This window comes from Dioscorea cayenensis, chromosome 15 (assembly GCF_009730915.1).
Source record: "Dioscorea cayenensis subsp. rotundata cultivar TDr96_F1 chromosome 15, TDr96_F1_v2_PseudoChromosome.rev07_lg8_w22 25.fasta, whole genome shotgun sequence".
Classification (NCBI taxonomy): Eukaryota; Viridiplantae; Streptophyta; class Magnoliopsida; order Dioscoreales; family Dioscoreaceae; genus Dioscorea; species Dioscorea cayenensis.
The window spans coordinates 5,654,887-5,663,131 of record NC_052485.1 but is presented as its reverse complement, the minus strand read 5'-3'; the positions used below and the strand labels follow the sequence as shown (position 1 = coordinate 5,663,131).

The following is an 8,245-nucleotide window of genomic DNA, read 5'->3' as shown; positions in this document are numbered from 1 at the left end:
TTTATACATTTTAGAAATTAGTACTTTTTTAAAGCTATGGATTGGAAAGTTAGGCCACTTGAAGCCAACTATTAAACGCAGCTTCAATTTATTTATTTATTTATTTTTTTGTACTTGAACACTCTTCTTCAACCATAAATTCAGTCAAAAACATTTAAAATATGATCGGATAAAATTATCACAATTTAATAAAATCTAATGAATGTTAATTTAATTAACATTGTACTTTTGTTTTTCTTTTATATGTAAAGATGTCCTAAATGACTATTATATATCTCAATTTTATGATTACAATTTTTTTGTCATTATCTTTGTATTTATACTTAACAAGTATTTGTAAAATTATGTTAAATAATTAATAACTAACGAAAATTAAAAAATATAGTTTATATAACCTCAAAGATACAACTATATTATTCTAAAGTGTAAATGTATTTTTAGCCATATAGATATCATGAAAGAAACCCAATTATTAGAAGGGAAATATGTGTAATTTGAGACATTGGCAGGCTATATATATATATATACACACACACAAAAATATAAACCATTTATTTATCACTAAAATGGGAGAAATAATGTGGACCCTTGGATGAAGAAGGCTAAATGGCACGTGGCTTTATCCAGATGACGGACCACCGTTTCTATGTGGGGCACTTGCCACCTTGTTTTTCTATTTATTTATTTATTTAATTTTATTTCGTAAATAAATAAAATAAAATAGGTTGCTTTTGGAAAATATATATTATAATTATTGTATATTTTTTTTCATAATATGCATATATATATACACTCGTTACAAACAATTTTATGCAACCTCATTATCAAATTATTCAATCTATTTAATTTATAAATATATATATGGTAAAAACTCTTTTTACACAACACTTTATTATTATTATTATTATTATTATTATTATTATTATTATTATTATGAGCTACACGTGTGCTAAGGAAAAGGAGCGAGGATAATGTAGCATAAGAATATATCATCTTAAACAAGTGGAAGAATAACAAAAATCGAAAGTGGAAAGTGTCTATCTGTTGAAAGATGTACAAGAATGTCTAGTGCTAAGGAATCCCAAAAACAAAAGTGACATCTTATGCCTTAATAAAGTTCTCACTTTGAATCATTTTACCATCAGTATATTTTACATATAATATTAATTATGAATTATTATATGGCTAGAAAAGGATGCATGAATTTTTCATTATATATATATATATATATTAAAAGGGCGATAAACACCTGTCTCTATGACGTATGAATGTAGGTTGCAATATCACCCGTGAGTTAATTCTTCTAACGAGAATTCGAACCCTCATCACTTCACACAGCACGAGAGATTTATTTTTTGTGCCGTTAACCACTTTTGTTACCATTAAAATCATTTATATATTTTTGTCGAAAATTAATACAGTTTTTGAAATTAAAAAAATAATATTAAAAAACTCAACTACAATAACAAAGTGCAGTTTTGAGTTCTTGGACACCATCACATTGATCCATGCAATCATGTAGAGAGGATATCCGAGTTAGGAGCTAGCACGACCATTGCAGGATATTAGCTCATCTTCTATAATGAACCGGGGTTCATTTTAATGTCATGTTTTTTTTTTTTCCATTAGTTTTGCTTATTCCAATTTCTTCTCTTATCAGGATCTAATTTTAGTGTATCAATACTGTCCTATTTGTTGGTTTGTTGTACTACCTTCCTTCATTTTATTTACTTTATATTTAACATTAAATAATAATATGTAATTATTATTCGCCTTCTACTAAAGAGTATATATGTGTGTGTATGAATGTAAGTTTTAAAAGAGGCTTATTTTATTAGATTAATTGTGATAATAATGTTTATTAGTGATAATATAGATTAATTATCAGTAGTGGCATTACGTATAACAATCAACTTTGGTATAATATGTTAGACTTATTGGGCAGTGGAATGTTTAGATGGACAACACCACTTTATTAAAATATTAATTTTTTTATTCATCATATTAAATAATTTTATATTTTAAGGAGTTATTAAAGAAGAAGCTTTTGCATCTAGAAAATAAAAAAAATATTTTTGATTCAACGTTATTATTTGGAAGATTTGAACTTTGACAATCCGAGATCAAGATTTGTCGATTTAAAATCTCTGGTACTATAATAAAATAAATTTCATAATAAAATAGATAATTCAATTATTATTTTATACTCTATATTATTTTTTTTGTAAAATACGATAAGTACGTGTCAGGAATATGTACATGTATGGAGCAAACTCAATAAGCACTTGTGCCTTTATTTTACGTGGATTTTAGGGTTCATCTCGAGTTCTCCCTAAAATAAACATCTTGTGTAAAGGACTCTATACTAAAAAAAACTAGACATCTATTATACTCTAATTTTTATTGTTAATTTTTATAAAATCTAAAATAATAACAAATAGTTTCCCAAAACATAGCATTTGATGAACCATTTAATAAAGTTTGAATAAAATTTTGATTCTAAAGAATAAGTTATTAAATTTTTAAAGCCATAATGAAAGATCTTCTACAGTTAACAATCAAAGACCATTTATATTTCTTCAAATTAACTAATGATGTTTTAGTTTAATAATACCACTAACTCGGCCCAATCTATCTTGTAAGCCGAAATAATAATAATAATAATAATAATAATAATAATAATAATAATAATAATAATATAAGGAAGGAATAATTTATTAATTTATAATTTGTTTATGCACAAATATTGGTAAAATAAATTATAAAAAACCTTTTGGATATTTTCATTGACATTAAAAGCCTCTAAAATAGTTATTAACCTTTTCTTTAATGAACCATTTAGTTTATTTTCAATCTATTTTTGTTAATTTTCACAATAATAAAATCAATATACTTTAGATTGTAGAAAATAATGAAAATTAATATTTGTCATGAGTTTTCATGAATTTATGATGAATAAAAAATCGTATATTTTAATAAAATTACTAAATAATAATTATCATCTAAAATTTTGCCCATTATATAAACTTAAAAGACTTTAATTATAGAAATATACTGTCTCTATTGCTTTAATCTCTTATCAATCCATGTGTAAACAGACTTTGATAATAAAGATGAATCAGCAAAAGTCTATCAAAAATCATAAAATTTAAATCATTTTTAAAAAATCATTTAAATTTTCTCCCTCCAAATTGAAATAAATAAATCATAATTTATGTCATTAATTCACTCTATAAAAATCACAAAACTCATAAAACAATATTTGTTGCATATAAATAACTCGATAGTTAAGAAAACACAAAAATAAGCAAAATAATTATTTGTTTGGACCAAACATACGTATTAAACTCACACATCACATATCATTATAAGATTACCGATGCACTCTAAAATAAAATAAAAATTCAATCACCTCTTTCACCTAAACAATGCTGTTAAAATCATTATTTTGCTCAGACAAATTAATGACAATTTACCTACCATTCGATTTGATTTGATTGAAACCGGCTTCTTTCTTAAAACATTTCATTAAGCAAAATAAAAAATAAAATAAGAAAAACAAACAACCACTCCCCTATTTTAATTAAATTCCCCTTATTGCTAATTAATCAACAATTACCAACAAGAAATATTACCACACTCTCTAAACCAACCCAATGGTCACAGAAACCTTAACACAAAGAAAACACAAGTAAATAGCTAAAAGCCCAACCCCTAAAACCCTATCCAACTTCATTCCTCTCCTTGGCAACATCACCAAAGCCCAAAGCAAACCTCCAATTAAAAAAGCCAAAGTCTCAAGCAAAGGATGAGCTCTTTGGCACCTCAAATGATGCAGGATAAACAGCAATGCATGAGAACAAAAAAGACACTCCCAAACCAACCAAAACATTGAACACTGGCCCTGCATAACACCCACTTATTGCAACCTGAACTCCATCTTCTCCTCCATTCAATGCTAATGCAACATTGGCCATCAAATCCCCTGCTGAGTTCCCCCATGCCAGCACTGTAACTCCAAGCATTGATGGATTTACTCCAAGAATATACCCTACTGAAACCAACAGTGAAACAAGCTCTCTTGATGTCATGTAAGTCCAAATCACACTCATCAGGAACTCTCCACAAAGCCACAGTAACAAGTACTTGTTTGGAGGCCTTGAACTCTCTGTTGTTTCTACTACTGTGATTCCAAGCACTATACCAACCAGAGCACCAACAGTCATCAGTGTTAGTCTTTCCTCACTGTCATACAGTGCTGCAATCAGTAATGGTGAGAAGAACACTGTTGCTATTGCCATTGGCTTTGACCACCTCTCTTCTGAAACATCTGGGATTGTTAGTCTTCTTGGCAGGTATAATGGCAACTCCAAAATATACAAAATCTTGTTCATTTTGTGATTATCACATGAAGAAGAAGAAGAAGAAGAAGAAGAGTGAGCTCCATCTTCTTCTTCTTCTTCTTCTTGTTGTTCTTCATCTGTGTTATTAATGAAAGGTTCTATCAAGTCTTGTTCTTGAGGCTTGCTAGGTTTACAGCAATGAGCAGTGGACACAACAAAGACATAAACAATATAGACAGAAGCAAAACAGAGGGAGCTCCAAACATTGATTTGTCCAATGAAAATGATCAAAACAAGAGACAGTGAAGCAATTATGAGGAAGGAAATGTTACGGAAAAAGCCGGGTTTTTCGATGAAGACTGAGTGATGATTTTTGGAGTTCATGGTGATGCTAATGACTCCAACAACAACAGAGGAGACAAAGAATGCACCACCAATGACACTGCTGAGTCCCACTTCTTCAGCTCCAGAGCCAGAGAATGAGACAATGCTAGCAAACACATCACTGGCTCCATTACCAAGAGACAAGAGAGTAACTCCTGCAATGGTTGGTGATAGTCTCAGGAGTTTAGAAAGGCCTTCAAGAGATGAACAAAAGTAGAGAGAAGCAGTGGTGCCAAGGATGTAGAAGAGAACAAGAAGCCAGAGAAAGAGAAGGAGATAGACAAGATAAGGATGGAGAAGCTTGGAAAGAGAACAGAAGAAGTAAAGGTAGTCTATGTAGCCTTGAGGAACACATGGGGCATGGTTGTTGTTGATTGGGCATCTTGAAGTAGAGAGGAAGTCATGGCAGCCATTGGCTGGGAAGAAGTGGATGGAAGAGAGGAAGAAGAGGGAGAGGAGTAAGAGGAAAGAGAGGTTTAGGAGGAAGAGAATAGGAAGAGCCATGAATGGAGAATGGAGAAGATGGTTGGAGAAGGGAGACTTGGTGAGGAGGGAGTTGGAGAGGAAAAGGTGGTGGTGTGAAAAGCTTTCTAGTGTGAAGCCTTTGATTTGAAGCAATGGAAATGCTTGGAATGAGGTGGTGGCACTTTAGTAAGAATCATGCATCAATGGCTTTCACTAAACTAGTGACATTGATCTAACTACTATTTTAGTTGATGATGTGAGTTAATACATATATATATATATATATTTATGTTGAAAAGTGTATTTTTGCTTTTCATGCAATTATACTTGTACTATTGCTACAATAGATCACCAAATAGTGCAATAAACTCTCACGTAAAAGATAGATTTTTAATATGGTTGAGGATTTTGGAGAATGTGTATAAGGTGAGTTGTTGACATTATAAAATAAAAAAAATTGAAAAAAAATAAAAATAAAATAGTTTTTTATCTTTTGATGATAATATAATGTTGTGGGGTATTTTTAGTTTATGAATTACTGAAAAACTTTAATTTAGTCTTTAAAAAAAAATGTTAATTTCGTCATGCAATTTTTTTATAATAAAGATCAAAGTTGTTTTTTTTTTATCTATTTTAATAATTATTTTATATTTTTAAAAAGTTTGATTACTAACAGGATTTATGTTGAGTTTCATTGATGAAAATGAGTATCCACCTATATTTGGAAAAGCGTGTATTTTCATATATTTCTTTTAGTTTAAAGATGATGTGAAATTTTAACTATTTTAATTATATAAAAAAAATATACTTTAATATTCTTGTCTTAAAAGGTCCATACTTTTATACCAGAGTCACTTTAAATTAAAAATAATTAAATAATATAATAATAATAATAATACTGTTTTATACTATGGTTGTTAGGGTATTTAGGTAATAATAGCACACTTTTGTAGGGTTATATTAATGCAAAACCCTCAGCATTAAAATCAAGATTTTGGTAGTGACTTGAATTTAGTGGTTAACATTAAATATACAAAAATTGGATGAGTAGTGGGATTTAGAATTTGGATTTATATTTGTCTAGGCTTCTTGCTTGTGAATGTGAATGAACAAACAAATTGAGGTGGTTCTAATATTATGCTCACTTGTTTTTTTATACATTATGTGAAAAGAGTTTGTAAATGAGTAGCTGGTTATAATGTGCCAAATTGTTACTTGATAAAGTATACTAATTCAAGTACTTTTTTTTTTCTTTTTGAGGAAATACAGACTCAATTCTTATTATTAGTTGGACAATTTGTTTTATTTCTCTGTTTTTTGGTAATCAATCATTCTCTTTTAGACATATCAAAATCTAGTCAGAAAACAAATTAATGAGCATTGTGGTTGAAAATTTTCAATGACCATTGTGGTCATTGAAAATTTTCAAGAATTAAAAAGTTGGAAAAGACCTCTTTTGAATAATTGTGATGAGTATTATTCAGAAGTTTGGAATAATAAACTTTTCAAAAAATGATGATATTTTATGGGAGCTAATAATAATATTCTTTAATATCATGTTCAAGGAAAATAGAAGAATTATATATGTAAATACCATAACCTTGATATATATATATATGAAAAGGGTTTCTATGGACATTCGTAAACGTGCACAAGTAGTAACAAGTTTGTCTTGGTTTTTATTTTTGTTTAGTTACTATATGAATAATTGATTAAACGGTTAAGATTTAAATACTATGCATTTCACTTTTTTATTGTGCATTGTTCATAAGTACAGTAATTTGAACACGGTAAGTACTATTTACTCATAATAAAAAAAAACTGTTGAATTTCAATTTAACAGTTCAAATCTAAAGTCAGGACTTTAACTAAAAATATCAAACGGAAAAAGATAAGTCATTGTTGCAAAATTTGGCAATAACAAATTTTATTTCAAAAATATTTATTTATATTTAGAAATTATTTTTTATTTCTTAAAAAGTGAATTTCAAACTATGCATGTATATGTAAAACAGAAATAAAAATTAGTAACTACATGTATTAATTTATCATGAAAAATTAGTTTTGTTATATGGATTTATCAAAATTTATCTATCTTAGATGCGCTTGATCAAAAGTTACAAATTCAATAATAGTTAATTTACCATGCTTTTCAGCTACATGAATCAGTTGAACCGTATTATGTTTTTATTTATTTATTTATTTTACAAAGGTGACAAATTATACTATTTTATATTATTCGCATGATTAAAATGATTAAAGTGTGATTTGAACACTTGAACTCTCAGGTGGGATTTTTATGCTTTACGGTTAGACTACACCAATATTAATGTGTTACTCATTTGAATTTCATATGTAAATAAATAATTTTAAAATTATGTCAAATTACAAATAAATTCACGCCCAATTGGTTAAATAATTTTTTTTATAAAGACGATAAATACCAGTTTATAAAGATGTGTCAAGAAATAGATAAGTATAATGGTGCACCAATTACAGTGGCTTAACGACTTTTTAAAAATTTATTAACATGGCTAAATATCACATGAGACAATTTGAGTTCTACTATGTGCAAATCTGTTCGGGAACCAAACAGAATTAATTAAACCCTCAATATACAACTTTTAAGGGGAGAGAAACAATAACTTTTTGACATGAGATTTGTGAACATTAAATAAACAGTACTATTATAATATTTATGTATTGTTTTATATAATATACATAGTATTTTAACATTATTACGACCCAAAGATTCAACTTTAAATCTCTCTATTTACTATTCTCATCACATTCTATTAGACAAACCAATGGTAAGTTATCCTTCATTTTGGTGAGTCTATTTGGAAAAATGAAAAAAAAAACCTATCTCACGAAAAAATAGAATAAGAAAGAAAAAAAAAAAGCTGAAGTAGACTTAGAAAGACAAACGATAGCGTTGCTTGACAATCATTTTTTGACTTTTAGGGTTTACACTTGTCACATCTTGCTATGTATCACAAAAATAAAATAAAATTGAAAAAAACCAGGCAGGAGAAACACGAGTATATTATATA

General features: G+C 28.2%; 1 pseudogene; it reads right to left on the bottom strand.

Moving 5' to 3' along the window:
* Positions 1-3,511: 3,511 nt before the first annotated feature.
* On the bottom strand, positions 3,512-5,317 carry LOC120277034 (annotated as a pseudogene).
* Positions 5,318-8,245: the final 2,928 nt, after the last annotated feature.